The following is a 15,757-nucleotide window of genomic DNA, read 5'->3' as shown; positions in this document are numbered from 1 at the left end:
AACTTTTGCATTGCAAGAATCAAGTCAATATTGTCATGATTAGTAATCTTTATGAAGTCATCTTGAAGTTTATTTGAAAATATGGTAATTGAAATCATTTGCATTTCTGTCAGGGTAATATTGGGCTTATAAAATACTTGAAAATCTTTCATCTATTTTATGAGATAAAAGGAATTGTATTGGTGTCAGTTCATCATTGTAGTTCTAAGAATTCCACAATGAAATTATCTGGTTCTACGATTTTTAAATTGAGAAATGTCATATTATTGTGTCCATCACATGGCTAATAGGTGTGTTTAAATTATTTATTAAATCTTATCTTATTTTGAGTGGCAAATTTGGAAAGAAATAATATCGATGAGAATATTGCAAATAAAATAGTCATCACAAAATTCTTCTCCTAGCTTGTCCATTGGGATTGCTGAGGTTAGTCTGAACATTGGAAAAAAATATGGTGATGGCTGAGTTATATAGTCTAGGAGATGTATGTTTTCATTCCTATTCTCATTCAGTTGCTGTTTAAGTAATTTATGTTGTGCCTGAAGCTCCACAGCTTCTTTCAGTAGTGACTAATCACTCAGCACCTTCACATTTTATACAGAGAATGGTTTTGTTTTGACATTTCCAAAAACTGGGCTTTGACAGACTAGTTCCAGATCAACTTTTTTCATTGGCTTTACAAATTTACTGAGTTCTTCCTTTGTTGAATTAATATCTGTGAGCTCCTCTTGCAAATGAATAGCTTTCTTCTTTTTTTTATTACGTATTTTCCTCAATTACATTTCCAATGCTATCCCAAAAGTCCCCCATACCCTCCCCCACTTCCCTACCCACCCATTCCCATTCTTTTGGCCCTGGCATTCCCCTGTATTGGGGCATATAAAGTTTGCAAGTCCAATGGGCCTCTCTTTCCAGTGATGACCAACTAGGCCATCTTTCGATACATATGCAGCTAGAGACAAGAGCTCCTGGGTACTGGTTAGTTCATCATGTTGTTCCAACTATAGGGTATAATAAAAACTTCAAATCTCTGAAGAAAGAAATTATAGAAGATCTCAGAAGATGGAAAGATCTCCCATGCTCATGGATTGGCAGGATCAACATTGTAAAAATGGCTATCTTGCCAAAAGCAATCTACAGATTCAATGTAATCCCCATCAAAATTCCAACTCAATTCTTCAACGAATTAGAAAGTGCAATCTGCAAATTCATCTGGAATAACAAAAAACCTAGGATAGCAAAAACTCTTCTCAAGGATAAAAGAACCTCTGGTGGAATCACCCACCATGCCTGACCTAAAGCTTTACTACAGAGCAATTGTGATAAAAACTGCATGGTACTGGTATAGTGACAGACAGATAGACCAATGGAATAGAATTGAAGACCCAGAAATGAACCCACACACCTATGGTCACTTGATCTTCGACAAGGGAGCTAAAACCATCCAGTGGAAGAAAGACAGCATTTTCAACAAATGGTGCTGGCACAACTGGTTGTTATCATGTAGAAGAATGTGAATTGATCCATTCCTATTTCCTTGTACTAAGATCAAATCTAAGTGGATCAAGGAACTTCACATAAAACCAGAGACACTGAAACTTATAGAGGAGAAAGTGGGGAAAAGCCTTGAAGATATGGGCACAGGAGAAAAATTCTTGAATAGAACAGCAATGACTTGTGCTGTAAGATCGAGAATTGACAAGTGGGACCTCATGAAACTGCAAAGCTTCTGCAAGGGAAAAGACACCATCAAAAAGACAAAAAGACAACCAACAGATTGAGAAAGGATCTTTACCTATCCTAAATCAGATAAGGGACTAATATCCAATATATATAAAGACCTCAAGAAGGTGGACTCCATAAAGTCAAATAACCCCATGAAAAAATGGGGCTCAGAACTGAACAAAGAATTCTCACCTGAGGAATACCGAATGGCAGAGAAGCACCTGAAAAAATGTTCAACATCCTTAATCATCAGGGAAATGCAAATCAAAACAACCCTGAGATTCCACCTCACACCAGTCAGAATGGCAAAGATAAAAAATTCAGGTGACAGCAGATGCTGGCGAGGGCGTGGAGAAAGAGGAACACTCCTCCATTGTTGGTGGGATTGCAAGCTTGTACAACCACTCTGGAAATCAGTCTGGCGGTTCCTCAGAAAATTGGACATAGTACTACCGGAGGATCCAGCAATACCTCTCCTGGGCATATATCCAGAAGATGTCCCAACCAGTAAAAAGGACACATGCTCCACTATGTTCATAGCAGCCCTATTTATAATTGCCAGAAGCTGGAAAGAACCCAGATGTCCTTCAACAGAGGAATGGATACAGAAATTATGGTACATTTACACAATGGAGTACTACTCAGCTATTAAAAAGAATGAATTTATGAAATTCCTAGCCAAATGGATGGACCTGGAGGGCATCATCTTGAGTGAGGTAACACAATCACATAAGAACTCACACAATATGTATTCACTGATAAGTGGATATTAGCCCAAAACTTAGGATACCCAAGATATAAGATACAATTTGCTAAATGCATGAAACTCAAGAAGAATGAAGACCAAAGTGTGGACACTGTGCCCCTTCTTAAAATTGGGAACAAAACACCCATGGAAGGAGTTACAGAGACAAAGTTTGGAGCTGTGATGAAAGAATAGCTTTCTTCTTTACTCTTCCTTCCCTCTTCTAGTATTTTATTTGTTCTAGCAATGTAGTCATCCTTTATTTCCAGACCCCCAGAGCTCATGTCTCTAGCTGCATATCTAGCAGAAGATGGCCTAGTAGCCCATCATTGGGAAGAGAGGCCCCTAGGTCTTGCAAACTTTATATGCCCCACTACAGGGGAACACCAGGGCCAAGAAGTCGGAGTGGTGGGTAGGGGAGCAAGGCGGGGGGAGGGTATAGGGAACTTTCAGAATAGCATTTGAAGTGTAAATAAAGAAAATAATAAACAAAAAAAAATCAGTTTTGGGTTTCTCATCATAGGTCTCTTCAGTATTCTTAAGCTTCCATTCCCATATTCGAAGTGCCTCGGCCACACTCTTATTTTCTACTTCTTTGAGCTTCTGGGTCAATTCAAAAGCTTCAAATGATTCCTTCAACTCTACTTCTCTGCTTCTGAGAAAATCTATATAATTTAGTAGAAGCAGTCTTTGAGCATAAATTTCTTTTATTTCATTCCCTTGGTGCTTTTTAATTTTTCCAGAGCGTTCTTTTTCTCAGAAATAAAAATTTCATTGGTTTGATTGACAAGTTCTTTAAAATTTATCCCATAACTCATTCAGTTCTTTTTCCTTCTTTCTTTTCTCTTCCATCTTACCTTTTGTTCTTTCAGGTTCCCTAAAATTCTTCAGCTGTTGACACATTTCTACCTAAAGCTAGTGTTGTATTTTTCTTATATTCATTTAACTTTACCTCTAAAGTTTATAACTTGGAATGGTAAGGGAAAGTATCTGCAAATTGATCATTGATAAGCTGGAAAGTCTTGTCTAGGGACATTTTGCTAGGAAATATGGTTCTTGTCTGAGTTTGATATCACAACGCTATTTACCTTGATGATATTCTAGCAATTGTTTTAAGAAACTCATTTAAAAAAAACAGTGATTTATAGAGACTAGATGACAGGTTAATCCAAATGAATTGTAGTAGATCTTGCATAGTAAATATCTTTACTTTTGCCAAACCACTTTCTAAAAAGAAAACAGAAATGCATAGTCACATCTTTGTAAGTGATCTACCACCAGTGAGTTAGAAGCTTCATGAAATTCTTAGGCAAATGGGTAGAAACAGAAAATATCATACTGAGTGAGGTAACTCAGTTCCAAAAGAACACACACAGTATGTACTCACTGATAAGTGGATATTAGCACAAAAATTCGAAATACCCAAGATTCAATTCACAGACCATATGAAGTCTAAGAAGAAGGAAGACCAACATGTGGATGCTTCAGTGCATTTTAGAAAGGTGAACAAAATGCTTACAGGAGGAAATATGGAGACAATGTGTGAACAGAGACTGAAGAAAAAGCCATCCACAGACTCCCTACCTGGGGATTCATCCCATATACAGTCACCAAATTCAGACACTCTTGCGGATGCCAAGAAGTGCTTGCTGACAGGAGGCTGATATAACTGTTTCCTCAGAGGCTCTGCCAGAGCCTGACAAATACAGAGGCAAATGCTTACAGCCAACCATTGGACTGAGCACTGGGTCCTCAATGGAGGAGTTAGAGAAAGAATGGAAGAAGCTAAAGGGGTTTGTGATCTCATAGGAAGAACAACAATATCAACCAACTTGCCCCCTCCCAGAGCTCCCCGGGTCTAAAACACCAAAAAAAGAGTACACATGGCGGGACCCATGGCTCCAGCTGTATCTGTAATAGAGGATGGACTTGTTAGACATCAATAGGTGGAGAGGCCCTTGGTCCAGTGAAGGCTCGATGCCCCAGGTCGGGGATGCAGGAGTGGGTGGTGGATGGGCAATCACCCTCAAAGAAACAGGGAGATGGGAGATGGGATTGGGGGTTTCTGGAGAGGAAACCAGGAAAGTGGATAACATTTGAAATGTAAATGAAATTTCCAAAAAAAAAAAAAAAAGAAGAAGAAGCACCTATTAGGAGGGTATTTCCTTCTACTGAAATGAATGGAGTCTTCACTTCTCCACTCAACACAGGATTCACCAATTCATGAGTTGGTTTTGAATTTGTGTCTTAAGTGTGCCAGTATTTCCCAAACCTTAAACATCTGGTAAAGTTTTTGTACAGTTCATCTTGACTCAACACATCATATTTGAAGGACATGGTGGATGGCGAAACATACTTGCCAGAGATTGGCCTGCTGCCCACAATTTATGAACATAAAAATAATTTATTGAACTACTGTAATAAAACAAAACCACATATGATAAAATAATTCAGTGGAATTAAAGCTTCAAAAGTAAAACTATATATAATTCATAATGAATAAAAAGCAAATACAGAGCATATGAAAAGAAGTATCAAATGAAAATTTAAATTATTGCATAGAAGACATTGACTACCTGTTTCCTACTTATGGTATGTTAATGTTGAACATAGTCATCTACATACAGGCTACTAAAAGTTTAATGTGAACAAAGCCTATCTTGGTTTGGATTTTGTGACATGAATGAGGCATATTACTGAGACATGTAAAAGGCACAAATGTCCTGTAGTTGCTGGTTCAAGAGTGCTGAAGTGAATAAAGGACATCCCACTGTACAAAATTATTTTCTTCCATTATTTTATTTTTCACTAACAAGAAAAGAATCATATCAGTGTCTGAATCATAATCAGTATCTGAATTCAATGCTACTTGGTTTTATTTGGAAATATAAATAATCCATAACACTAAGGACTATGTTGTTGTTCTTTACTAGAGGACTGTAGATTCTTATATGATTACATGTCCTAATATTTTAAAAATAATGAGGCCAGATACTAACTGGGCTAAGAAAATGTAAGCATTTATAAATAGGTCTTAAAAATAAAATAATACAGAAATTTAAGTAAAGTTGAGTAAAGTTATTATTGACATGTTTTTCGACAGTTTTGTTTCTTCAGTTATAGTTCTTATACATATAAATTTTGAGGAAAGTGGTCAATGATGTGTCATATAAAAAATAGTATACTTTTTTCCTAAATTATACATTTCCAGGTGAAATGTAAAGAAGAGAAATGTGGCATGGTATCTTCTAATAAAGTCTAAAGAGTCTTGACTGACTTTCACACATTGCCTTGAATTTGAGTTACAACCTATAATTAAATCCAAGGGGAATAAATTGTAACTCTCCCTGATAACCCATCTTTCAGTATTTCTGCATATATTCTGGGGATAACTTCATTTAATAAAGCTAATTGGTCTCTGTGGGAAATACAAAAGTGTGTTTTGAGGATGTCTGCTTAGTGTACTAGGAGGTTTTTTTGTACACTATTAATATGGGAAATAAATTCATATTAAGCATATGTAAAATCATTCCAGAAATTTATCTAATAAATTGCATTACACAAGGATTATTTAAAGTCTATTTTGTGGAACATATGTTGCATTTTTTCAAATAACTAATAGTATCTCTAAGGATTATAAATTCATATAACAATTTAAAAATAACTATCTTAATTTTTTAAATAATTTAAGTACTCATTAGAATAACACAGAGTGTATTTGGTAAACGAACATTATCTCTAATGATTATAACTTCATACAATAATTTAAAAACAACTATTTTAATTTTTAAAATAATTTAAATACTTATTAGAATAATACAGTGTGTTTTGTAAGGGGAAAAATCTAATTCTACATAAATGACTTAGAGAATTTACAATCAGTTAAAGTGTATATTTATTTGCAAAGAGTTAGTTATATGTTCTCTAATAGCCTTATAGATACAAGGAATCTCCTTTAGAAAATATAAAAAATATCATACCACAAAAAATTCTATTGGGTTTCTAAAAGTTAAATAATGCTAGAGGTAGTAGAGGGTACACAGAGTATGTATGCTCATATTGGAGAAATGAGATGTATGGCTTGAATGACTCTGTTATGTGGAAGAATTTGTCAAGGATGTTGATAGCAATAATAACATATATTATTAAAAACATATTGTAGATGTATTGTTTGGGACTTAGCTCCACAATTCTGTATTTTGACCAATTGTTTGCTTGTTTGTTCTGTAATGGTCTATGGACATTGTAATAAGAATTTTAATTGATGTAGAGTAAGGACTATACTTTTTCTTTGTATAAGGATAAATATTTAAAATATAGTTAGGGATTAAGATGGTTTAATAAATACATAATTGTAGGTTCTTCTCTAAGATCTATAACTTCACTATCCCAGGATAATTGCCTAGGTTCAGTACCAGCCATGCTTTCTCTTTTGTTCAGGAGGACATAAATCCACATAGAGAAAGCTTGGTTACTACCATAGTATATGCACTGTATATATATATACCACAACTGTACCCTTACATTTATCCTGTGATACATTTCATTATCATGGTTCATAGGCATCATAGTTGAGCAGGACTGTTAGGTGTTTTCTCTCCTTTGCATGTTTGCATGGTGTCTTCTTGTATGCATTCTAGCTTTCAGAGGAGAGGATCAAATCTGGAGCTGGAGAAATAAGTTTACATGAGGAGAAGTACACTAATGATCGAACCAATACTAAATTATAGCCTCAAAACATACATACAAAGACCATTATAAATAAAAATGTTGTAGTGATATATTTAAAAACACATACACATAAACACACACACTACACACCCATGCAAACATGCATATATAACAAAAATGAAAGAAAATTAGGTTATGAATTGGAAAACAACCAAAAGAGATGGGTTCAGGCAAGGGATTGGAGAGAGAAAAGAGGAGGATGAAATGAGGTGATCATGCTATAATCCTAAAAACAAAATATATTTTAATAGTACATTATGTATATTATATATTTTACTAATAATATTTTTTAAGTTTTATTGAAGGAAGAAATTCATACATAGATTAATGATGATACACTAATATTTCAAAAGCATATTATGGTATTATTAAAGGTACATTTGTGGTATATATACACAGTGAATATCAGGGTAAGACAAAACAAAACTGGTCAATGGTTTCAAAATGAGTTTTAAGAGTAAATTTGGGGGAAAAAAAGAAGAAAATCATTGATAGCCATGGAATAAAGAATATTTTAAGAGACCAAATGAGTCAAAGAAATGTCAAATAATAATATTAATAACTTAAGAGAACAAATTAGTCAGAAAAATGATAAATACAGCAGTGAGCCTAGAAAGTACATTGGTGATCCGGGCACCTTCCCTGCCAGAGGAGAGGTGTCCACCCAGCCAGGGAGGGAGTTGCCTGAGCATATGCAGGAGACATCTTGGTTCCCAGATTCCACCAAGACTAGTCTGCACAGGTGAGAGTGTGGACTACAGAAGCTAAGAGCTTCTGGGACAGGTCCTGTTTCGGGCCTTCATCTTCTGCCAGGAGGCAAGTCTGAACGCCAGATTTCTGTGCACCTTCCCTGAAAGAGGAGAGCCTGCCTGCAGAGAGTGCTCTGACCACTAAAACTCAGGAGAGAGCTAGTCTCCCAGGTCTGATGGTAGAGAAAAACAGAATCACAAGAGGAACAAGTTCTGACCAGAGACAACTATAACAACTGACTGCAGAAATTACCAGATGGCAAAAGGTAGACATAAGAATGTTAATAACAGAAACCAAGACCACTAACCATCATCAGAACCAAACACTACCACCTCAGCCAGTCCTGGGCACCCCAACACACCTGAAAACCTAGACCCATATTTAAAGGCATATCTCATGATAATGGTAGAAGACATCAAGGAGAACTTTAATAACTTACTTAAAGAAATACAGGAGAACACTGCTGAAGAGTTGCAAGTCCTTAAAGAAAAACAGGAAAACACATCCAAACAGGTGATGGAAATGAACAAAACCATACTAAAAAGGGAGTAGATACAATGAAGAAAACCCAAAGTGAGGCAATGCTGGATATAGAAACACTAGGAAAGAAATATAGAACCATAGATGTGAGCATCAGAAATAGAATACAAGAGATGGAAGAGAGAATCTCAGGTGCAGAAGATTTCATATAGAACATCAGTACAACAATCAAAGAAAATGCAAATTGCAAAAAGATCCTAACTCAAAACATCCAGGAAATCCAGGACACAATGAGTATACCAAACCTACAGATAATAGGAGTAGATGAGAATGAAAATTTTCAACTTAAAGGGCCAGCAAATATCTTCAACAAAATTACAGAAGAAAACTTCCCAAACCTAAAGAAAGATATGCCCATGAACATACAAGAAGTCTACAGAACTCCAAAAGGACTGGACCAGAAAAGAAATTCCTCCTGACACATCATAATCAGAACAACAAATGCACTAAATAGAGAGAGAATATTAAAAGCATTAAGGGAAAAAGGTAAAGTAACATATAAAGGCAGGCCTATCAGAATTATATGAGATTTTTCACCAGAGACTATGAAAGCCAGAAGATCCTGGACAGATGTTATTCAGACACTAAGAGAACACAAATACCAGCCCAGGCTACTATACCCAGCCAAACTTTCAATTACCATTGATGGAGAAACCAAAGTATTTCACGGCAAAACCAAATTCACACATTATCTTTCTAGGAATCCAGCCCTTCAAAATATAATAACAGAAAAAAAAAAAAAAAAAAAACACTACAAGGACAGAAACCACGTCCTAGAAAAAGCAAGAAAGTAATCCTTCAACAAACCTAAAAGAAGACAGCCACAAGTACAGAATGCCAACATTAACAACAAAAATAATAGGAAGCAACAATTAGTTTTCCTTAATATCTCTTAATATCAATGGACTCAACTACCCAATAAAAAGACATAGACTAACAGACTGGCTACACAAACAGGACCCAACATTTTGCTGCTTACAGGAAACCAATCTCAAGGAAAAAGACAGATACTACCTCAGAATGAAAGGCTGGAAAACAAATTTCCAAGCAAATGGTCTGAAGAAACAAGCTGAAGCAGCCATTCTAATATAGAATAAAATTGACTTCCAACCCAAAGTCATCAAAAAAGACAAGGAGGGGCACTTCATATGCATCAAAGGTAAAATCTTCCATGGGGAACTCTCAAACCTGAATATTTATGCTCCTAATACAAGGGCAGACACATCCATTAAAGAGAATTTACTAAAGCTCAAAGCACACATTGACCCTCACACAATAATAGTGGGAGACTTCAACACACCACTTTTACCAATGGACAGATCATGGAAACAGAAACTAAACAGGGACACAGTGAAACTAAAAGAAGTTATGAAACAAATGGGTCTAACAGATATCTACAGAACATTTTATCCTAAAACCAAAGGATATAATTTCTTCTCAGCACCTCATGGTTCATTCTCCAAAATTGACCATATAAGTGGTCACAAAACAAGCCACAACAAATACAAAAATATTGAAATTTTCCCATGCATCTTGTCAGATCATGATGGACTAAGGCTGATCTTCAATTACAAAATAAATAAAAGAAAGCCAACATTCACGTGGAAACTGAACAAAAAGAAAGCCAACATTCACGTGGAAACTGAACAACACTCTTCTCAATGATACCTTGGTCAAGGAAGGAATAAAGAAAGAAATTAAGGACTTTTTAGAGTTTAATGAAAATGAAGCCACAACATACCCAAATGTATGGGACACAATGAAAGCATTTCTAAGAGGAAACTCATAGCTCTGAGTGCCTCCAAAAAGAAACTAGAGAGAGCACACACTAGCTGCTTGAAAACACACCTAAAATCTCTAGAAGAAAAGGAAGTAAATTCGACCCAAGAGAAGTAGACAGCAGGAAATAATCAAACTCAGTAGGAAAATCAACCAAGTGGAAATAAGAAGAACTATTCAAAGAATCAACCAAATGAGGAGCTGGTTCTTTGAGAAAATCAACAAGATAGATAAACCCTTAGCCAGACTCACTAGAGGGCACAGGGACAGCATCATAATCAATAAAATCAGGAATTAAAAGGGAGACATAACAACAGATCCTGAAGAAATCCAAAATACCATCAGATCCTTCTTCAAAAGGCTATACTCAACAAAACTAGAGAACCTGGATGAAATGGATGCTGGACAGATACCAGGTACCAAATTTAAATAAGGATCAGGATAATGATCTAAACAGTCCTATATCCCCTAAAGAAATAGAAGCAGTCATTAGTAGTCTCCCAACAACAACACCAAAAAAAAAAAAAAAAAAAAGCCCAGGACCAGATGGGTTTAGTGTAGAGTTCCATCAGACCTTCAAAGATCTAATTCCAGTTCTTCACAAACTAATCCATAAAATAGAAGCAGAAGGTACGCTATCCAACTCATTCTCTGAAGCCACAATTACTCTGATACCTAAACTACAGAAGGACCCAACAAAGATAGAGAACTTCAGACCAATTTCCCTTATGAATATCGATGCAAAAATACTCAATAAAATTCTTGCTAACAGAATCCAAGAACACATCAAAACAATCATCCATCCTGTCCAAGGAGGTTTTATTCCAGGGATGCAGGGATGGTTTAATATATGGAAATCCATCAATGTAATCCAATATATAAACAAACTCAAAGACAAAAACCACATGATCACCATGTTAGATGCCGAGAAAGCATTTGAAAAATCCAACACACATTCATGAAAAAAGTCCTGGAAAGATCAGGAATTCAAGGCCCATACCCAAACTTGATAAAAGAAATCTACAGCAAACCAGTAGCCAACATCAAAGTAAATAGTGAGAAGCTGGAAGCAATCCCACTAAAATCAGGGACTAGAAAAGGGTGTCTGTGAGTGTTCTCTAATTCGCCCGCGAATGAGGACACCACACACGATAGGGTTCTTCTGCAGCAAGCTTTATGCGTCTTGAGAGGGAGAGCATAAGCTTCACAACCGGAGACCCCAGGCAGTCCCAGCCCCTCCTTTTTATAGGAATTCTCCCCGCCTCGGACGTAACAAGCCATGATTGGCTCAACACTGATCACCCCATCCCTGAGGCGGAGCTGCCCGGGGCGGGGATTTCCAGCGCAGGCGCAAACTAGGTGTTTACTAGTTGGTGCTGAGGAAATGACTCAGCACCGGAAGATAGCGGCGCCCCACATCTCCCCCTTTTTTATCTAATAAAACCAACTGGACACCCAGTATGAGAGGACGGGAACATTGGCCGAATCCTCTTACTCAGAGATGTAAGAACTATGTCCGCAAGCAACAACTAGGCTTGAGTGGGACCCGAAGTTGCTCCGACCTGTCCCTCTGCCATTTTTTCGAGGAGGGGAAGACTAGGGCAGGAAACCCCTACTAGACGGCATATTCCCCAGGTGGGACGGGGGGACCACCTGTGCGATGCATTGCTCTACAATCCTCTAGGGCTGCTGAAGCTCACCCGCTAAAGCGCGGGCAGCCAGCGACCAGTGGTACAAATCAATTTTGTTTAAGCGCCGCCAACCATACCTGTGCAGATTGCCCCTGCTCCAGGGCAGCAAGCGCCTGGGATATCATAATTTTGTCTCTATTATTTTTCTTATATAATTTGCAAATTAACCATAAGCTAAGTGCTAGTCCAAAGCAGAGGAGGATTCCGAATAAGCCCACCCCCACCCATTCTTTAAAATAAGAGAAGGCCGATGAAATCCAGGACGCGAAGCCTTCAGTCAGGGAAAAATCAAGTCGCGTGGAGTTGATCTCTACTATAGCCATCCGAAGCTCTTGGAGAGTCTGATCAAATTCCATCGACCAATTATTTCTCAGCTGTAAGGACAAATTCTTAGAAAGGTTTGCAGCACGGGTAAAATTTTTAAATTGTATGGAGGTAATACAGAGGCCTGGCAGTTTCATTTCACATCCCAATTGGGCAATTTGCCAAAGAATGTCTATTTGTTCTTGAACCAAGTCTATACGTTGGTTCACCAATAACAGACCCCCCTGTAATTGGGAGTATGCGAAATGCCCCTTATCCATGGCTACAGTGATTGAGGCCGAGAGTTGGTTGATGGTATCGGCCGTTTGTATTGTCCCGCTCAAGGCTAACGCAGAGGCGGTAACCGAGGCAGTGATCCCCACTGCCGCTAAGGTACCAACTATAACTGCCGATACTCCAAAATCTCTTTTTTCTCTAAACAAGGCCAAAGAGCTGGGCACCACCACCGGGACCGGAATAAATCGGGGCAAGCGCATTATCAAAGCTAAAGGAAATTTAGTAGCATTCCAGCACATCACATAATAACAGGCATTCTCACTACAATTTAACTGACTAGAATCATGTGAGCTGGTGGAATTACTAACTACCCATAAAAAAGGGGGCCAAACGCATACAGGCACCGGCCCAAAATCCTTAGTCTGTTGGAAGGCCCAGGGGGACTTATCGCCAAATGACTGTGAGCATAATACCCCCTTTCTAATACGTGCTCCTTGCACAAAGCCTATGGGGGTTAAATCTGTGCAACTGCCATTAAGGCCGCACAGCAACCACAAATCAAAAGGGTTGCCGGTGGCCCTGGGGTTATCCAGACCATTGAGTTTTGCAATATGGAATGATCCATTGGCCAGAGGGGGAGAAAAGGTAAAGTGATTCCCAATAGTCCCTGTTCTGCGAGATTGGCAACCGGACCATGGTAAGATTGACAATGTCTCTTCCTTGGTAGAGCAAAAGGGTGCCAATTTGGGTTGTTTAACAAGTTGGATAATGCTTTTAGGCCAAACTGCTATAATTGAAGTTGCATTTGCACACCAGTGGGTTCCATTAGCGGCCCATACATTGGAAATGAGTGTAGAGACCTGTGACAATAACCCAATACAGTAATTTGATGGGTTGCCGCTGATGAAACACAAGCTCCCTTTAAATATAAAGGTTCTATTATCTATTACCCGTTCAGCTTGTGGGTCCCATGGTAAATATGGTAAACCTAAGGTATCTTCGGTCACAAACAAGCGGGGGAATACTTGCGCATCATGTGTCACTGGCATTGGCAGCGGGAACGTCGACATTATTTCCCATCGGAGCTCCTCCCGTTTGGATGTCACTTGCAGGGGCAGGGTGATTCCCAATATCAGCAGGGCGATCTTCATCATCTTGGGGTATTGATCGTGTTAGTCTTTCTGGGACCCAGAATGGATTTTGTTCGTTCTGCGGGAAAACACAAACAGCTCCCCTGGATCTTATTAGAATAGGATCCGGGCCTCTCCATTTGTTGGTTAAGACATCTTTCCATTTTATTAATTCTTTGGGTCTAGTTGGTTCAGAACAATGTCGTTCTGCTGCAGTATGGCCGTGTGCGTCAAGATTTAAAAAATTGAGGGTGAACAGTGCCAATGACACAGACACTTTTGGCGTACGGGGTATAGCTTCATCAGCGCCCCTTTTTTGTTTAACAACATAAGATTTAAGGGTCCGATGTGCTCTCTCAACAATACCTTGACCTTGTGGGTTATATGGGATACCAGTTAGATGCGTTACTCCCATTTGGCGACAAAAGCTTTGAAATTTTTGTGAAGTATAAGCTGGTCCGTTATCAGTTTTAATAAATTTAGGTTGTCCCCAAGCGCTCCAAGCCTCGAGGCAGTGTTGGATCGCATGCGTTGCCTTTTCTCCCACATGGGGAGATGCAAAAATAATACCAGAGCAGGTATCAACGGACACATGAAGATATTGTAACTTGCCAAAGGAGGGGACATGTGTGACATCCATTTGCCATATTTGTAAAGGCTGAATGCCGCGGGGGTTGATCCCCACATGAGGGAGGGGCAGAAATTCACAGCAATTTTGGCAGCTAGTGACGATGTCACGAGCTTCTTTCCTAGTCAAGGAGAAGCGACGGCGCAACGTTTCTGCCGTTACATGAAAGCGATTGTGGAATCCTTTTGCAGCTTCCACAGAGGATGACAGGGCTGTGGCTATTAATTTGGTGGCTTTGTCTGCCAAGTCATTACCCAGGGACATGGGGCCAGGTAGGCCTGAATGAGCCCTGATATGAGTGATGAAAACTGGGAATTTTCTTTGAAGCAACACTGATTGTATTTCTTGAAAAATTTGTGCTAAAGTGCTAGAGGGTTTGATTACTCCAGCCACCTCCAGCAAGTTTACTGCATTTACTACATAACTAGAATCTGACACAATATTGAGGGGTTCAGAGAAGGTTTTTAATACCTCCAGAACCACTAGACACTCTATTACTTGAGGTGATGCTTCTTTATATTGTTTGGAACATATTTTGCCATTGACCACAAAGGCCCCTACACCATTCTTGGAGCCATCGGTATACACCATGAGCCCTTCCTTAATTGGGTTTCTTACCGTTACCTGCGGGAACACAATTGACTGGCTCTGGGCAAAGTGTAGGATCGGGTGTTTGGGATAGTGATTGTCTATGCTTCCAGGGAAAGTTGTAACTAGTATAGCCCAGTCATTGGATGTGGCGGCCAAGGTCTGAACTTGCACAGAGGTATAAGGCACCACCAAGAGGTGGGGGCTACGCCCGAAATGGGTGATGGCTGCTTTATAGCCTCTGAGTGCAAGCTGAGCTATGGCTTCAGGATACCAATGTATTATTTTTGCTGGGGATACATTTGGGTGAACCCATAGCAGGGGCCCATTCTGCCAAAGAACGGCAGTTGGCAAATGGGCAGTTTGTAAGACACACAGACTAAAGGGTTGTGATTCTTCGATACGGAGCAGCTGCGCTTGTGTCAGGGCCATTTCCACCTTTTGTAGGGCCAGATCAGCAGCTGGAGTCAATGTTCGGGGGGACGTGATGTGCGAATCTCCTTCTAAGATATTGAACAAAGATCTTAATTCCGAAGTGGGGATTTTTAAAAAGGGTCTAAGCCAGTTGATGTCCCCCAACAATTTCTGAAAATCATTTAGGGTATGGAGGTGGTCCCTTCTTATCTCTAATTTTTGAGGTATGATGTTATTTGGTGTCACCATGGTACCCAGGAACTGTCCAGTATTTGAAATTTGGACCTTTTCTACAGCTATTTGAAGTCCCCATTGACTCAAAGTTTTAAGTAAAAGGGGGTAGGCCTTTTGAAGCAGGCCAAGGTCCTTGTGGCACAGAAGGATGTCGTCTATATAATGGAGCATGACTAACGAGGGAAATTGATCCCTTACTGGAGAAAGGGCCTCCTGCACATAAAGTTGGCACATAGTAGGGCTGTTGGACATTCCTTGTGGT

At 38.9% G+C, this 15,757-nt stretch overlaps 1 pseudogene; it reads right to left on the bottom strand.

Annotated features, from left to right (window-relative positions):
- Positions 1-320: 320 nt before the first annotated feature.
- On the bottom strand, positions 321-13,571 carry LOC110305986 (centriole and centriolar satellite protein OFD1-like; annotated as a pseudogene).
- Between the last annotated feature and the right edge of the window lie 2,186 nt (positions 13,572-15,757).

Source organism: Mus caroli, unplaced genomic scaffold (genome assembly GCF_978045245.1).
Source record: "Mus caroli unplaced genomic scaffold, Mus_caroli_1 scaffold_2, whole genome shotgun sequence".
Classification (NCBI taxonomy): domain Eukaryota; kingdom Metazoa; phylum Chordata; class Mammalia; order Rodentia; family Muridae; genus Mus; species Mus caroli.
The sequence above is the reverse complement of the archived record's forward strand: the minus strand, read 5'-3'. Positions and strand labels throughout refer to the sequence as shown.